At 28.5% G+C, this 19,371-nt stretch overlaps 1 protein-coding gene and 1 long non-coding RNA gene across 2 annotated transcripts in view; both read left to right on the top strand.

Annotated features, from left to right (window-relative positions):
- LOC115033042 (mucin-5AC-like) overlaps nt 1–19,371 on the top strand; it is a 42,730-nt gene that overhangs the window by 15,758 nt on the left and 7,601 nt on the right. The gene's annotated exons all lie outside the window — the stretch shown is intronic.
- On the top strand, nt 8,412–18,166 carry LOC100163287. Its single transcript, XR_003839141.1, has 2 exons — nt 8,412–8,675; nt 13,888–18,166. It is a non-coding gene; the product is annotated as an uncharacterized LOC100163287 (long non-coding RNA).

Below are 19,371 nucleotides of genomic sequence, written 5' to 3'. Positions count from 1 at the left end.
CTTGAATCGTTACAAAAAGCATATTTTGAAACAAAGCCATAAACGAATGTATGGATTGGTTTATTGGGAGTAACTAACAGCATAATAGGTATTATATTAAAACAAGTTTTGCAAATGCTTAAAGTAATATATAGGTAACTGAATGAGTATGCAACAATTATAGTTGTTGGTACAACATATTAATTAATTATTTTTGCTATTCGTTACTAGTATTATCTATTTCGACGCTTCTTTAATATAAATATTATATTAGCAATAAGAACAATTTTGTGATATTAGAAGGATCAGATAAAATGCGTGTATATATATATTATGTAGTTGATAAAATTAAAGTAAATAAACATATTGTAATAATATTTATATGTAGTGCCTTTTACATAGAAAATCATTTTTATTAACACAAATTTATTTTTATTTTTTGTATTATTATTAATAATTTCACCTCAACATCATAATAATATATGAGCTTTATAATAATAATGTGACACTTTTTTTAAAAATTAATTTTAAAAATGTAATTTATTTTTAGGTCAATATTACATAAAAACATTTAAATAATAATAATAATATATATATATATATAATATATAACACGCATTTATATGAATATAAACAGAAAATATTTGTGAACAATTTAGGCAAGAATTATTTAAATCCAATATTCAGATGGAAATAACATAAAATATTGCATCATATTGAACTATAAGACTTATTTCAGAAACAATATTATCATCATAACATCCATCTCTATTTGAACATGATCATTATTATTACAGTCGAGAGAAGTTTCACTGTACAGCCATAATTAATCAAGTTATGAAATATCAGTAAAACATTTGTCTAATTGGTTTAACATGTCCGTCGTTAAGACAATATCAAAACACAATGAGCTCGTTTAAGAAAACCCCAGGGTTTTGAATAAAAATGACAGGGGTGCTCAAAACTAGTGTACTAAACCAAAATCAATATTACAACATGTATATATATATATATATATATTTGTTTGTTTCGTCTGCAAAAGAAACGGAGACGGAAAAGTTCGTTTTGTTTAACATCCATGGTATAAGATGGTATTGTAGTCTGATGATCAATAAAATAGTATAGTTATGAACAATGCTTATTGCAGTCCATAACAAAGTTATGAGATCACGTGTTACGAACGTCCGTCCAAAGGAAAAAGTAATAGTAATCCGGGTCAGATTCATACTTGAATCCACCTAAGTTTTGGACTTGAAAATTCAATTACGACTGTTGAAATTTTAAATCTATCAAATATGTTTAGTGTTATTTATTGGTAAAAAAAAATTTATCAAATCATAATAGTTTAAAACTACTATTATGAATTATCATTGATGAAAATAAAATGATACTATAAAAATATAAGTGAATCTAGTAGTTTTGTATGACAGACACTTATAATTGAATTTAAGATTACTATGGAAATAAATTTAACCAATAATTATTATTATAGAACTATGATCTATGAAAATCTCCTGAAAGATTTTATACAAAACTATCTTTGATGACTATAATATGTTTAAGTATTCTATAGTATTAAAACATTTTTTAGAAAATAATATTACAATATTATAATTTGCCTATCGTATGTAATGTTTTATAGTTATTGTGTTTCCCATAGTCAGTAGCAGATATAAAAAACTAGACGTGTTTTATTAGATCTGTTTATTAGAATCTGTTTGTTGAAAATATGTTATAAATTATAATACAGTATAATAAATAACAATACGTGTATGTATAAATAATACTTAATTTAACGTTTTAAACTATACCTATATAATAAATAATTTTCGAAAGCGTTTTTATTTGAAAATAATTTTATTTATTTATTAAATAGAAAATTGTGTTACTTCCTTTATCCCAAACCTATTTTATAGCAATCTGTCTACAGTCTGCATGTATAATAATAATATAAATGATCCCCATTTTTCCCTTTAAAAATTAATTTATTCAACAATTTAATAAATGTTATTACTTAAAGAATATACATGTTTGATGTTTCTACACTTACCTATATTTTTACGTTATTTATATAGTGTCCCGTGGTAATACAAAATTCTATATTTCCAATGAAAACTATCCTTTTTTTATTATTTTTTACGCTGAATTAAAGAAGTTGATTTTTTTTCTTTTAATTCTGACATAATATTGTACAAATCAAAATTTCAATCAGTAGTTTTTGAACTATTAACCTTATGAACATTTGAAAATTATAGTACTTAAATAACATAAAGTATAATATTAGTACTAGTAGATGGGTCGGTAACATATTCATTGGTATTTGTATGTAATCCAGTAAAACGTTTATTTGTAAAATAGCTGAAGTTGGTATGTTATTAGTGAAGGTTATTATACATGGTTTAGTTTGACTCATTTGAAATATTCGATACATCTCTTTTTCTATAAGATGCTGTGTGTCAGCAAAATTCGGGATAAATGTACCCCAATGAGGTTCCCCTTTTGTTGAATATCCATCAACCCTCGTGTCACAGTTTTCTCTTCTCACAGTCTTCTGATATGAAAGTGAAGGGAGGAATTTTGATGTTTTTATACGCTTTTTGTCGTTCTTAACGACATAATAACGTTCTTTCAAAGAAAAAAAAATATAGAAAGTTTAAGATTAATAGTTAGTTTGTATTTGAAAAAAAAAAAATATATTTTTAGTCAAAACCCTGAGTCAACTAATGTTTTTAATTTTAACCAACCTTAATTAATATAAAAAAAGTTTAAATAATTATACACTTTTTTTTAATCTTAGGTTTAGATTTAATAATGATTATCATATTAATATTTAATATAATTACATCATAGTAATTAAACAAATAATTATGGTAATAAAATTGACTTTCCAAACTATTTTTATTTTTAAACTTATTTAATTTTTGTAAATAATTATAATTATATTGACTGTTTAACCAATAACTATTACTCAACATTTCTAGTTTCTAAAGTAAAAATAATATCGTCATGAAATTAATAAATAAAGCATAAATTCCATTTACAAAGCCTACAAAAGAAAATATTAGGTTTTTAAATTATGTAGTACCTTTGCATTAAAATGTCAAGACTTTGTAAGTACTGAAAATATCAAAATTAACCTTAAAATAAAACTGCTGTAATAGAATTACAAATTGCATGGTGTTTTGTAAATATTTCACAAAGTAATGGAATGTTTACAAATTGTATAACTAATTTAAATTCTGCCCAAGTATTACAGTTACATTTTTTATATCAAAATACATTTTTTATTCACTTTTTTTTATCCTTTTATTCTTTTATTCCTTCAACTTTTCAGACTAAAAATATTAAATATTATTTTACTTGACAATTTATCAAAAACTCATTATTGATTAGTATATTTTAATAAAAAAAATTGATTGGATTTGATTCGCTAATGGTAAATCGTGCATAATAGTATTTTATAGTTATATGAAATCTTTGGAATATTAATATTTATGCTTCAGCATGTTTCCTAAATAGTTTTAACTTTTCAAGACCTTAAGGTATACAATTATACAATTGTACCTATAGGTAATGTTAAACATTTGAACATGAAGAAAAAGAGTACTTATTTAAGATTTGGACTACACATGTATTTTAATCGCATAAATTGTTTAGGATCAGGACCAAAATCTTTTTTAAATTTATTTTTTTATTTTCATCAAAATCATACTTTTTCCATCAAAATGAATACATTAGTATTTATCAGTTATTTCATTGTTATGTTAGACATTTTTATATTTATTGTGACCTTATTTCAGTTTATTGACGTCTTAAAGAATAATTAATTGGCATCTTATTGTTTTATAATTTTGCGTGACATAGTTATATTATTTTGGCAAAATATTATTCTGAGCTATAAAGCTATAAAACAAATAGATCACCCTAAAGTTTTAAATAAATATCATGTATGATATCGAGTTTCAGTGTTATGCTTTCAAAAAAGGCAAGCGTACAATATTTATTGCTGTTTCATTAATTATCTACCTTTATGCATTTTGTTTAATTTAAGATTACAGACAGGACCAATATTTACAATTATTATTGTTTTTTTTTTAAAAATAATACATTAATGTATTTAATCTATATAATTTAATTCTGTCACCCAATATGTGTATGGAAAACATACTTTAGCAATTACGTTAATAAACATTGGTCATAAATATAACCCTAATGGTCATTATCTTTTAAAATATGATGGTATCGCGAAATAATTATTTTTTTATGTGTTACGCATTAAACTTTTTGGGCGTATAAAGTTGATAATATATGCACCTAATAATCACTAATAGACTTTTTTAATTTCTCAACATTTCTAAAAAAACAAAATATATAGTTTTCAATTTAAGATTATAATTGCACATTATGTGAAAACAATTTAAGCTAATTATGTGTTTAAAATGTAATTTTATTTTTATAAACAATTTTGAATTGGTAACATTTTAGTATTTTTATTGGTTAAGTTGAAGTAAATATGGTCGAATACTTTACATATTATATCATACTACAATAACCAAAATAATGTATAAAATAATCAGATTCTACTTGACTAAATGTCTAAGGTAGACGAATAAGGAAATCTACCTTTACTATTGTATTTGTGTTATCTACGGCTGATATTAATTAATCCTCTGATTTAAATTAAAAAAGAAGAAATGTTTTAGAAATAGTAATATTAGAATATACTACTAAAAAGTAAAATGTATTCAATTTTATTCGAAATAATGTAACCATTCTTCGTTTGACTAAACGATTTAGTTACATAAAAAAGTATATCCAATTTATAGAAATACCAATATTGTTATGATTCCTTTGTTTAATAATTGTAATACTGTTTTTAAATATAAATTCATATTTGAAAACCGTATTAATTTAATTATATTTTAAGTAATAATTGTTGGTTTTAAAAGGGAGTTTTTAAACATTAAGTCTGTGTCACGGCTGTACCTTTTAATGTTAACAAATCAAACTGTTATTTATTAGCATTGTGAATTTGAACTTTTGATAATAATGTTTCACCAAGTATAATAAATATTAATTAAGAGAAACATTTATGTTTTCTTATTGTTGGAACGTGCTTATGTTTTAGTAAATACATTTATACCCATTAAATAATTTTTAATGAATTAATTATACTAATAATTATGATTATTTAATACTAATAATATTCAGAATACTATGTTTACTCATTTATTATTATGTATCTATATTAAATAGGTAAGTAATGTATTGCATAAAATTATAGATAAATCAAATTTAATATTTAGTACGTCCCAGAAAAATAATGTTTATCGCTTTATAATATTGTCTATGGTAACAGTTTCTATTTTTGAGATTTTATACTGAAGTAAGGGAGTTATATTATTACAATCTTATACACATGTTGGTACCTACAAAGAATATTGAAAATGAAATTTTCAAATATGAATTATTATAATATAGCATAAATACTAGTCAAATATGAGTTGAAAAAGTCACAGTTAAAAAAAAGTTCACTGAAAAAAAAAATTAGTCATGAAAACAATAAGCTCCCTCTTACGTTGATGCATAGATGAACAGAAGGTACGGTATTCGAGTACAATTTACAGCGTCACTATTTGCCATTGTGTGTGGAGCTTAGAAAATGCGATGGTAGTCGAGTGAGTATGGGGGAGGAAAATAGAGTAAGAGAAAAATAGATGGACAGATAGGGTAAGAAATAGTGAGTAAGCGTGAGAGAGATGGAGAGGAGAAAAAAAGGTAAAGATAAAACGAGTGCCGACCTCTTGAACTCCGATCGACACCCGTCACGCCTTTGTCAGACTATAAGAGTCTGTACTCTGTAGTCGTAAGCCCACTTTAGCATGTGCCTTCCAGTGTTATTTTCCGGTCTCCATGATCCCCGAGTGGCAGGCAAACCTATCTAAAAGATGAGGTGAAGGGATATATATCACGGACAGATGAGAAAAATAGTAAGCGAAAAATAGTAGAGTGAAAGAGTAAAAGAATAAAAGGAAGGGGACAGGGAATAAAAAAGGAGGAATAAAAATAAAATAATGTCAAGTTTTAATTGAAAAAGTTTAAACGTTAAGGAATCGTCTCACATTTTCTCAGTGTAATCAATATTATAATGAACGCACGTGTCTCTGCAAAGGACAATAAATGCATAAAAGACTTTTGTTAATTTTGTGGACTGGGTAGTTTTTTTGGCAATATTATACATTTATAGGCACCATTTATTAGGTGTAATGTGGTTTTTAATCTCATTGATGAAATGTTGACTGATATAGTAGCTACTGATCACAGTTCACTATTGCTGTGCACAATGTTAATAATTTAACGATTCAATGGACAATTTGAATTTTCAAATTTTTTTTGTACGTCTATATTTTTAGCTACCTTTTTTCCGATAAATACTGTGCCTATTTGACTTACATAAAGTTCACACCGTTTAAGAATCACTGATTTATTGCTCGAATAGCAGATTATTCCCTTCAGTAAACACTTGGTTTTATGTCATCTGCAAATGACACTATAAACTCCATTCCTCTTGTCATCTTGCCTTTTCTCAACACAGCTCCGCGCATATACCTACATTATTATGTAAAGTACGCGTGACAAAACAATCTTCGGATACTCTTGGGGGTATTTTATATATAACACGTACTTTCTATATAAGTATTTTTTTATCAATACCTCGACAGAAATAAAATTAAATAACGCGAAATATATTTTGTCCCGTTCGTTTTTAATAAGCGCATATTAATGCCTATATTATTTTGTTCTTTGTTTTCAACTATTACGTTTTCGTTTTTTCATTTTTTTCTCGTTCAATGTCATTATACACTTTTCCAATACTGCAGGTATAATACATTGTAACCTCATTTGATCATATTATATTATCAATATATAATTATTTTTAATAATTTAAAATAGAAAACTATAACCTATTCTAAAAATTGTATGTCTTCATTTTTTAAATTACACTATTTAAATGTAATTTAACAGACAAGTGTTTCTTTTAATACAGATTTAAATATTTATTTCGAATGCTTCAACATAAGTATTATGTTAATAAAATAGATATTAATTATTCAATGTATCGATAAAAAAATATTAAAAAGTTAAGCTTTAGTAATCCGAATATTTTAAGATGATATACCTAATTAATTGATGTTCATACAAACATAAATAATTAAGTTAAATCAAATTACTGAAATTAATGTTAGTTTTTATATTTGAACTTAGCCATAACCACGCAACAATAAATCTAGGTTTGAAATAAAATATAATATTATGTTTCTAAGTTATGTTAATGATAAATTACTAATAACAACAAGGGTGTACTTTTAAAGTTAGGTCTATGTTACCGCACAAAAGAAATGAAGTTTTATTTTTTTAATTAATTTAAAATTATTAAGGATACATAATATTACAATAATATAACTACAAGTATTTTATTACTTCGTATATTTTTTTACTAAATAAAATATAATCCCCTCCCTTTCTATTTGTACGTTCCTCCGTTTGTAATAGCTGCCAAGATTTTCATGACGATGATTGATGGGCAGAATTTAAAATATCATAAACCGACGAACATCAAACATGTTGTGGATGGGTGACCCTCCAAAGAAACGTCTCCATATAAAGAAATAACAAGAAGGGAAGTTAAATTGAAATGTATATATCATCCGATTTTACTTTATATGTTTTGAAAATATTTCTGTAAAAATATCCGATGGGCGAAATTTAATTTTTTTTCCTTTAACTATTGCGCAATACAAAAGTTAAGGTCATACGAATATAACAATATTCAAATATTACATGAATATACGCATTTAAATATTTGTATTACGTGATTTTACATATTTATCTATGAATAAAACCTACCATTAAGAATTACACCACCAATTCATTGGAATAGTATACGAACCTACAATAATTATAATTATTATTCGCAAACGGTCGGATGTGAATGTGATCAATACCTCAAGTGCTCGAATGTGCATAGGAACCTAATGACTAATGAGTAATTACAATGTTTGACTATAATAGTTCACTAGTCACTACATATATATTATAATAAATTATGAACACGAGACATATTATTATGGAGTTTGTGTTTTGAGACGAATCAAATAATAAATTATCGCTGTGTATACAATAGGTTAACCTGCTATACTATAATAGTAGTCGTCAGTGTATTTGAATAATGCTATTGTTTAAATTACAGTGTCACGCGATTATATCGGATACCATCGTGTTTTACGACCTCTCGGGAAATTAGGTTGAGTAAAAAAAAAAATTAAAACACACGTATGCAATTGAAAAAAAATATTATACAAGTGAAAATAAAATATTATAATATCACAACGATAATGATAAAAATAGAAAGTGTAAAGTAAAACGTATAATAACAGTAATATTCGTGGATTTTTTTTTTTATATAAATATTTATTTGTTTGGCCTTGTTTTGCAGGACGCTTACGCTCTGTGGGCGTGTGCCGCGGTCCTGCCTCACTGGACCAGGACGACGGCGAAACAGGGACGCCATGGCCGTTACAGGGTGAACGCTTGCCGGTCAGTGTGTCTGGAGGCCGAACAAAAGTGTCCGTGGCTGCTTCCGGTGGCCGACGACGCCAACCCGTACGCCGGCGAGGCATCGTTCACGTGTATAGGTAAACAGACGACGGTATAATATAATATTATTTATCCCCCCCCCCCCCTTATCTAGTGAGTTTAATTGATAATCGTGGGGAAAATTATTATAATTTAAAGTCTCCAAAATGACATTTTCTGGACCGCAGCGAAATGACCGTTGTATAGCGGTCTTATCGATATAAATACTGTGACGTAGGTATTGGTGCAGCAAATCGCATGGTACCTTTTTAACGACTCATACCTGTATGGTTCGTATTAAGCCCTTACACCGGGAATGTCACGGCCGTCAAATAGAATACTAATAGAAATAGAATAAACTAATAGAATAAGACGTATGGTATAGTATTGTAAGTATAGGTATAATGAATAAAATTAAAAACTAGTATAAGTACAATGTTTTTTTTTACATATTTTTATCTGCGGTTCAATATATTTGGCCCTGTTTAATACTTCGAGTTTGACATGGCTGCTTTACACCATTCTTCGACTATGTGTATCCGGGAAATGTTGAAAACTAACCATTTGAATATACGACGAAAAATAATATTTTCTTGATCGCCAATTTACCACTTGTAATACACTAGGTGCGTAATATATTTAATTTTTAAAAACTCGTTCGTGACAGGGTGTAACGATTTGAATATTAAAAATAAAACGATTAAAATTGATCAATTTTATCGAATCCTTCATATTCCGGATACATTATAATATAATATACATATTATATGCATGCTGTGCACCGAGTCCCGTGGTCAGTTGGTCAATAGGCAAAAATAAACTATGTGGTATATTTGATATCACTGGTCTTTACACATTTTGAAGTAAAATGCTAACGATTAATAACCTACTTAATTATTACCAATTACATATAGTAGAATATCAGCTCTATTAGGTACCTATACTACTTACGAGATGGACTGGATTCAACGAATTATTTTATATTCATATAATATCGTTCGTCCAGATTCACGGATGAATGATTAAATCGTACGTAGCTGTCGCTGAACCCCCAAAGTAGTTGGCCACCGAATGGGTGCCGAAAAACCATTTTGCACTACTGCCCCGTTGTTTACCAAGCCTGCCCTGTATATACGTTTCGATCTACACCCGCAGCACTACCCTATTTTCTGCTACACCTAGCCCCAACAATCCCATGCCATCACCACGACGCCAACCACCGGCACCATAGGACCTTAGTTATTTATAATATTGCTAATTGCTGCCGCCGATGATGACGAACACGCGGAAAAATCGAACGACGCGTACACCCATATAACGCGTGTGCGCACGTGTGTAGATCTATGTGGACGAGCGTGTGCTGAGAGAAGCGGCGTGACGCCTTCTTTCCTGGCGTTCGCGCCGCCGCCACCGCCACCAGCAGCACCGCCGCGCCGCCGATCGTTGTTGCTAAGGGTCCCTTCCTCGTCGACGAGCGCCAGCTAGTTTGTGCACTGCGGGTGTGTGGGTGTGGGTGTGTGGTTGTGCGTGTGTGTGTGTGACTGTGCCCTATAATAGAACGGGTGGGCGGCCGTGGGTGAGGTGAAAAACTCGGGCACTCCGCCTCTCGCCGTCCCTCGGAGTACGGTGGGTGCAGAGCGGGACAGATACGTCATATACAATATTATACATGCGCGCCCGTCTTCTCGTTAGGTTTTCGGGTTACCCTTTTCCAAACTGTAATAATAATAATAATATATTACAGCATAACGTATCATAATAATAATATGTTATTATTACTTTGACTATTATTACTATTGTACCCGTCTCGGATACGGGGCCATCGGCGGACGTGCGAGCACTAGTACCGTGGGCATTGTAATGCGTTTTAATTCGGAAACGTCGCAGTCGCGGTTCGAATTATGATTATTACGATTACCTATTATGATTATTATTATTATTATTATTATTATTATTATTATTATATATAGTTAGCCATCACTTTTTCGTTTTCCTCTTCCGGTTTGTCATTTCCGTACATTATTGTTATTATTGCTATGAGAACCATGGCCACTGTAATATTATATTATAAATATCGCATCTGAACGGTTAATAAGCACGTACAGAATATTGTTGTTGTTATCGTTATTACCGTTCTAATGGTCCGAGGACGCGTGTTAAACAATATATACCTAATAATATCTTCTAATACGGCAGGATTCATAGTTGGCAACTGTATTACCCTTATTTCACCGATATGACGATGCCAAACATTATTGTCTGTGTACGTTTTATCTACGACTAGCCCTTTGAATCCAGTTAATTATTGTTATTATATCGCTTGCAAACTTTTGAAAATACATATTTTAAAATTCAACAAACCTGGTAAATACTTGGTTGATTTTTTGTTCGTTGTTGTTTGAATAAAATAATTATTGTTTTCGTCTAATTTAATATAATATTTTCTAATAAAAACATAATAAATCGCGAATAGTTTACTTATTTGTTACATTATCATAATTTATTATTATTGTATAATAATAATATGCTGAGCAATAAAGTAGCTCTAGGCGCTCTAGCTCTAGCGAGTGCATTAAGTACTCGATACAATTATATTTTATATTAATTCACTGAGCACGTCTTAATTATAATATAATATTATGTTAAGCAAATTTGTTTACATAAATCGTATTAATTAAACCAATTATAAATTGCAACACACGCAGCGCCGCATTAGGTATATTTAAATAATTAATTTTTCTAGAAATGTATGCGATTAAAATTATATAGTATTTAATTTTGCATTAGCCCCGGGCTCCTGTCCACCTATGTTTGGTCTACCTCGCTTTTGGTGAACATTTTTTTGTATGGTAGTTATAGTGGTTAAATACGCAGATCCGGGTGTCTTGTGGTCAGTCGTTTGGACTCAAACCGTCTAAAAACAAATTTTGTGGCAAAAAGTGCAATCTGCTCGTGGCAGATTGGATATACAGTTTCGTAATATAATGTATATTGTACAATGTACATATTGTATGGATTTTTTTATCTGTAGATTAAAATGTAGAGAGACATTTTATTCAGGATATAATATTGTGATTAATTGTGATCATCGTTTGATTCACAGTAAAAACAAAACAAACAAAATATCTAATAAAAAATTACATTTTATTAACCTTTATAAAATAGAATATTAAAATTATTACGTCATAAATAATTTTTTTAAAAAGCGTTGAGTTTGTTTAGAATTAAAATTTGTTTAGTATACTATCATATTGAGATTTGTTGTATATATATATAATTATATTATAAACCCAGGTACTTCCTTCAATATCTATTTTTTTTTTTTTTAATAAAACGATTGATTTAAATAAATTCAAACATTTGACCATTACTAAGGAATGTCATAATGATTTGCTTCATTAAATGTGTTAAGTCTACACGAAGCGTTTTTTTTTTGAATATAACGTTTTGTTAAAAAAAAAAAATGTTGCAAACAAAAAGAGAAAAAGGTCTTACAAATACGTGTTTCCCGCTATTCTTTGTTTCGTCCGATTACGAAAGGCTTTTTGTGTCAGTCACGTATTATGCGAAATGCCAACCAAGTTTAAAAAAAAAAAAAAAAAATAGTTGACCCTGTGAAAACATCGTTGAACGTGTAATAATATAAAAACATCGCTGCTTTCATGAAATGTCGATATTTTTCATTAAAACCCATCGACTCTAACGCAATAACTAGTTTTCTTCACTACAAAAATTGTGTACAGATATATATGTCTTCGTATTGTATTTCTGTTAAACAATTTTAATTTACATTACATATTAAATTATTCCACAACAAGCCTAACTAGCTGCTTGCTGTATTATTATTTAAAATTATCATTTAATGGTAAATAATGCATGCATTAAAATCAGAATTCTAAATGGTATTACTATTGTAAGTATTTAAAAACTGCTCATGCTATTATTTTTATTTTTATTAAAATGTTTACTATTTATATCGTATACTAACATATTTATATTAAGTCCTTGGGCATTACCGAACCACAACAAAATAAGTTCAACGTATGCAAGTATATTTCAATATTTGGTATTAAAGTATTTTTTATGATATGCACAATTTTTAATTAAAATGGAAATGAAAAAAAACAATATTTTTAGCATTTAAAAGTAGAAACAACAGTTTATCTAATAGGTCTACTACCAGGGTCTAAGGGATAAGTCAAACTTAAATTTTCACCAACTTGAACTTAATTTTTTCTGGAGATCAAACATAAATCTTACTTAAACTTTTTTCAAACTTTTAAACTTTTTTTGAACTATTAACAATTTAATTAAAATACAATACTTTTTTGTTTCCAATTAAAATTTAGTTTCAACATTAAAATTAATAAATATTGGTGTGCTAAAACTATCTTTGCGTATTGAAACTTGGAAATAAATAAATAAAAGCTGTAAAATATTACCTACATTAATAATTGTTCACTTATAACTCAAACACTTTGAATATGATTTTGTCAAAACTATTCCAAATATTAGAATTCAATTTTTTAATGATTTAAATCAGCTTGTGTTCCTTAAATTCCAAGGCGTATGTGAAGGTTCAAATATCCATCCCTTAAGTTTATTGTTTTTAAACACAAATTACATGGTGCTTTCGGTAATATTACTATAATATATTAGTATAATATCACAAAAAAATATACTAACATCATTGACTTATAATAGACAGTATTTACTTAAAATACCATTATTACCGACAGTTCTATTTAAATTTGATATACCACGTTACTACTTTTCAAGTACCATAATATAATAATAATTAATATGTAATAAATTAATTCTGTTTTCGTTATTATATTGCAGTAATTACAGTAACCTTATATTTTATAAATATGATTAAGTAAGTCAGTATACCAGGTGGCGTACGATATAATATATTTAGCAGGCTAGCTATCCGGTTTAAAATATAAATTTAAGATAATGGGTTTTTAATACCAACGTGGTACGATAATGTTTAACAGTTAATAATGACATTATATTGTTGTTTTCCTATCATACATTATAATATATTAAGATTGGTCTCCGTCGTTAAATATTCGATTAGTGGGCGTTGGTTGTACAGTAATGTGGTTAAGTACGGTTGTCTATCCAACCACTAACCCCGGGTGGTTCGGCTACGGGTCTGGTGGGTGGAACCGCAGATGTCGATGGCGACCGCAGAAAGATATCGCGCGATATGATAACGATTATAATAAAAGAAACTGTTTTGGATATCGTTTTGTGTCCATATAGATCCGGACATATGGTTCCAGACGTCGGCGACGGACGTGACCGAACAATGCTGCTACGAACATTGTGCGGATGGTCTGTGCGTGCGGAACGCATCGCTGTGCAACGGTGACAGTGGCGGCGACCCTCAGAGACCGGTGTGCGTGGAAAACGTTCCACTGGCGGTCGAGGCGTCTCTGTGCACCGATTACAGTCTGACCGACACGTCGTCGGGCCGCGGTCGACCGGAGCTGCTGCCACTTCGGCTCCTGTTGTGGGCGGCATCGGCGCTGGCGCTGGCAGCGGCGGCGGCCGTCACGTAGTGGCTGACGAGGCGACGACAGCGACGACGAAGACGACGAAGACGACGAAGACGGCCGACAGCGGGGTGATCGGAGATGGAAAAGCAAAAAACGCGATTTCCGAAAAATTATAAATCCATTATTATTATTATTATTATTATTATTATTATTATCATAAATTATTGTTGTTATTATTGTTATGTCACTTATTATTGTGAACGGACGAGGTTTTCATCTCAAAAAAAAAAAAAGCGAAATTGAAAAATAATAATAGTAATTTATTATTATAGTATGAGAAAAAAATAATAACGAAAATAACGACGGACCGTCCGTCCGATGAACGCGGACGCAACGGGCAAGAGCAGTACCTATAATGGCTCGTCATCGTTGCTTATGGGCGGCCGGTGAACCGGAGGGAGCTTGACACCTCTCTGACAGGGTCCTCGTTCCTGATAAGACTATTATTAAAATACATATACAATACATTATATTGTTATAAAAATGCACACACACACACACACACACAAACGAGAGGCGTAACTAGGGAACGTTGCATGAGAGTGGATTTGTCACCTCTTTCAACAAATAATTCAAACCTCGGCACCCATTGAAATCGTTGAAAAATATTACATAAGCTATCTGCAAAAATTGTCAAAAATTTAATATGATATCCCCATTTTAACCCCAACTTTGCGAGAACGGTTGTGACGTACCTAGGCGGGATGAGTGCAAAGGGACATATATATTACTTGTCACCCCCCTCAAAACAACATTCAAACCTCAGCGTACATTAAAATTATTGAAAATAAATATTATGAAGACTATCGAAAGTAATAAAATATATAATATTTTATACATCTACGTTTTGGCCTATTTTGATTGTCTGGTTACACCCATTTCCACACACACACCCACACACACACCTACACACACCCACACATACACCCCACGATCGTTGGCGCCGCAGGTTTTTTCAGACCGGGACCAATATAATATTATTATAATAAATAAACGAACGACGAACGCGCGCAATGATTATAATATACTGACGTTTATGATATTATTATAATTATTATAAAAAACACCGCGCATGACGTAACTTATTAAAATATTATTATTATAACACTTTCGACGCGGACATTATTTAATTAAATATTATTGTGTTGTTGTAGTGCTAAGAACGTTGTAACCCATATAAGCGTTACCGCTATTATACTATTAGGTCGTAGTGAGTTGCGTGACTCAATGTCCGAGTGAATTGTATAAAGTGAGAAACGGATTCACGCATTTGTTAAATTTTTTTTCGTTCAGTTTTCTTCTCAGTTTTTTTTTTTTTTTTGAATTTCAATATTTTGTACGGAGACATTAAAATATAGTGGATAAGGAAATTCGGAAACGTCACGTGCACGACGATCAATTATACGATGATATGATTAAGTTGATTAATTTATATCGCCAGCACTATGGATAGTTTTCATCTTTATTAAAGTTATACTCGTCACTGACATGATTTTCAAATTAAAATTTTTAGTGCACGCCACCTGTCAAATGTGTGGTTTTATGGCAATCTCACGATAAATTGCGCTTGAATTACTCAAACGATTACACACGACGATCTAATCACCAGAAATAATCAATGATTATTTGGGGTTTTTTTTTGTACCCACAATATTAAAATTTAAACATTTTACAAAATAAATTAAACTTAATTATTTGTAATAAGTAACATTTTTCTTGTGTTCAATTCCATAATTATGCAAAAACGTATGTATTCATCTTCTACAAGTTATAAAAACGAATTAAATCTCCCCAGAGCGATAGACGCATGTCAGACATTTTTTTAAAACTATTTTATTTTAGTAAGTGATGTAGGTTGTATTTTTTACTTTTTAAATTACATAATAATTGAACGTATGTATAAAATTTAATAGTAGGTATGTCCCGTGACATATAGATTCGTACGGGTGATCTTTAGCATATTGTGATTATTAGCTTCTATCGTTTTAAGTTTTTTGTTAATTTAATATTTTCAATAAATTTGTTTTATTAATGTGTTAGAATTTCTGGAGATGAATTAGTTAAATTTTGTTTAAGACAATAATATTATTGTTGTTTCTGTTTACGCGTAGAAAAAAACTTATGAATAGGACCTTTCAAAAAAGAAAAAAAAATGTTCTTGGGCCTGCAAATTGGAAAGTGTTAAAAATATATTGTTCCTGTTAGAATTTAAATTGATAAAATATGCTAAATTTGTTGTGGAATTTACCGTGTTCGAATATAATTATAAAATAAAAATATTGTAATAATTTAAAATAAATATAGGGTTAATTTTTATAATTTGACTGGTTTAGGTAAACATGGTTGCAAAAAATATATTATCTATAGATGATAAATGTATATATATTTATTATTTATATAAATATATAAATATATCTATATATTATTTATTTAAATAAATATATATATAATACGAGTTAGCTTTATTTGTAGGTAGTTCCGTCCAAAAATATTATATTGTAGTTTATAAACAATATCTCGTACTTACGGCCTACAGAACGTTAAATTTAATTGAGCAATTTATTTTCAAATCTTATTTCATGCCCTTCAATTGTAAATTTTTGTTTTTATTTTATTTTTTGTTTTTGTGCCAATTTAAATCTTACTTAAGTCGATATTATTAGAAAAGTGCTCAATATATATTGTAAAAATTGATAGACTTAGAAATGAAAAGAAATGTCAAATCTTATTAAGTATATTATTGTAGGTTTAATATTTTTAAATAAATTATTTAAGATTATTTTTTAACTATATAATAAATCACGGATTTCTCAAAGAAATTATAAATTATGGTATAAATCTATCAGCCGGCTTGTCGGAATGAACCCATCATTTTTTTATTTCAATATCAGTTTTATTGTACTTGCTCGATGAAAGGAAACTATTTGTCTTACAATTATGTGATATTTTTCGAAAATACTATTTGAAACTGTTAATGTAATTGTAACAAAAGATTTAATGAAAAAAAAAAATACAGATCAATTTGAGCACGATATGTGATACTCACTTTTGTTAATCAAAATATGTAACTCCGTTCCCATACTCGGTAATAATACATTAAAACTTATTCTTGTATTGTGTGCAATTTTAATGTGCGAGTGAATTGTAGGTATTAAAATGTATTTCTGTATAAAGAAAAAAATCAAAAATACTTTGAGCAAACCTACAATACTGATTAAAAAAATGATGTGGGGCAAATATGTGGCTTACACATTATACTAATTTTTAATATACATCAAACTTACAAAAGTGGTACAAAATTTTTCATTTTGAGAAGACCGTCCTTATTACTTACAATTATGTACATAGCCATACAACTAAATATAATATTAATTAATTTTCTACTCTATATACTATTTCTGTTCATATAATGAAAAAAAAAAATTCAAAATTATTTTATAGCTTTGTTAGGTACGTATAATAATAATTACTAATGAGTTTATATACAATTAACTGAGTGCTCTGTAGATGAAAGTTTTAAGGTATTTTTACACCACTTGAGTAGAGACCAAGGGGCAAGGGCTAACCACTCCATAGCGGTCGTTTGATTAATATAATAATAATGAAAAACATAGATAACGATAATAATATAATATGATTGATTAGACTATTACAAAATTAAGGTTATATTTACCTCTATTAATAATGTCATTATACTGAATATATTATAATTATAAATATAAACAAACATGTAGTCAATTGTAAAAATAATTATATATGATTATATTAAGTATTATAAATAATAAAATATAAAAACTGTTGGTTAATTATTAGTTTTGTAAAACATTTGTTACGTTCAGACGTATATTATAAGAATTTTAAAATAATAATAAGAATGCAAAATAATATTACGAGAACAGAAAAACATTATGTTGTGGAATAAAACGTTTGTTTTATAGGAAATATATATAATTTAAAATACATGATATTGTATATTTGTTTGTTTTCTTGTCATATATGTAAATGTAATGTGTACCTATACGAGAAGAGTTGTATTGTATTTTGTCATCGTCAAATAATAATATTATTTGTAAAATATTATTATGATAATATTGGCATCAACGCAATTCGACGATAATAACGATTTCACACTCAAAATATTAGAAGAGCCTGTAATACAACCAACAGTGATGTTTAGTAATAATATTATATTTCATAATATAAACCCTATAATGGTATACGAATATTACAATATTCAATAAAATATTAATATTTTATGACATTATAGAATGTTAATAAAGATATATTAGTATTATAATGTTTGTAAACTAGAATTAGTTATGTGGTGGATCGCATCCTACCAAACATCCTCTACTTGTTGTGTTTAAAATTATCTATCCCTTAGATTTGGAAAAATTAACTGTGTTCGTGGTATGTAGTTCTTATATATAAGCAAAGTTGATCGAATTTGCTTAAAACAATATATATCAAATCAAATATCAAATATCTATAAACAATTAATTTGTTATTCTAAAATTTAATTTTTTGCACTGAAAGTCAGTAGATCAAAATCTAATTTGGTCGCTGAAGATAATATAATTCAATGATAATAACGATTTCACACTCAAAATGTAGATGTGTCTGTAATAAAACAGTGATGTTTAGTAATAATATTCTATCTCATAATATAAACCGTATAATGGTATAAGAAATTACATTATTCCATAGAAAAATTAATATTTTATGACATTATTGTACCATGTTAATAAAAATATATCAATATTTTTATGCTTATATGCTAGAGTTATGGTGGGGGTTCCCATCCTACCACCTAATCTAGTAATAATTTTTCATCCTCTTGTAATATTCTCGTTATCGGAGGTGTGTCAGAGTACTATCTGAAAATGGTGGGCAGGTTAATGAAAATAATTAACAGTGGAAAGTTAAGTTAATTCAATTAAATTACCTTCAGTTAAGTTAAAAGTTAACAAAAAAATAAAATTTAACTAGTTAAGTTAAAAGCTAAGATGGAAAATAAAATTAACTTAACTCAGTTAAAAAAAAAGTTAATTTTTTTTTAATTCATAATATTCATAATTCATCAATTGCCCTAGTATTTTGATTTGTACGGACATTTACCAAGACGCTTAGCACTGTGCAAATATAAAACTTAAAATTATTATTATATTTCATTGTTAGCAGAAACTTA

The sequence above is a fragment of the Acyrthosiphon pisum genome, chromosome A1 (assembly GCF_005508785.2).
Source record: "Acyrthosiphon pisum isolate AL4f chromosome A1, pea_aphid_22Mar2018_4r6ur, whole genome shotgun sequence".
In the NCBI taxonomy this organism is placed as follows: domain Eukaryota; kingdom Metazoa; phylum Arthropoda; class Insecta; order Hemiptera; family Aphididae; genus Acyrthosiphon; species Acyrthosiphon pisum.
This window is presented reverse-complemented; position numbering and strand designations above follow the sequence as displayed.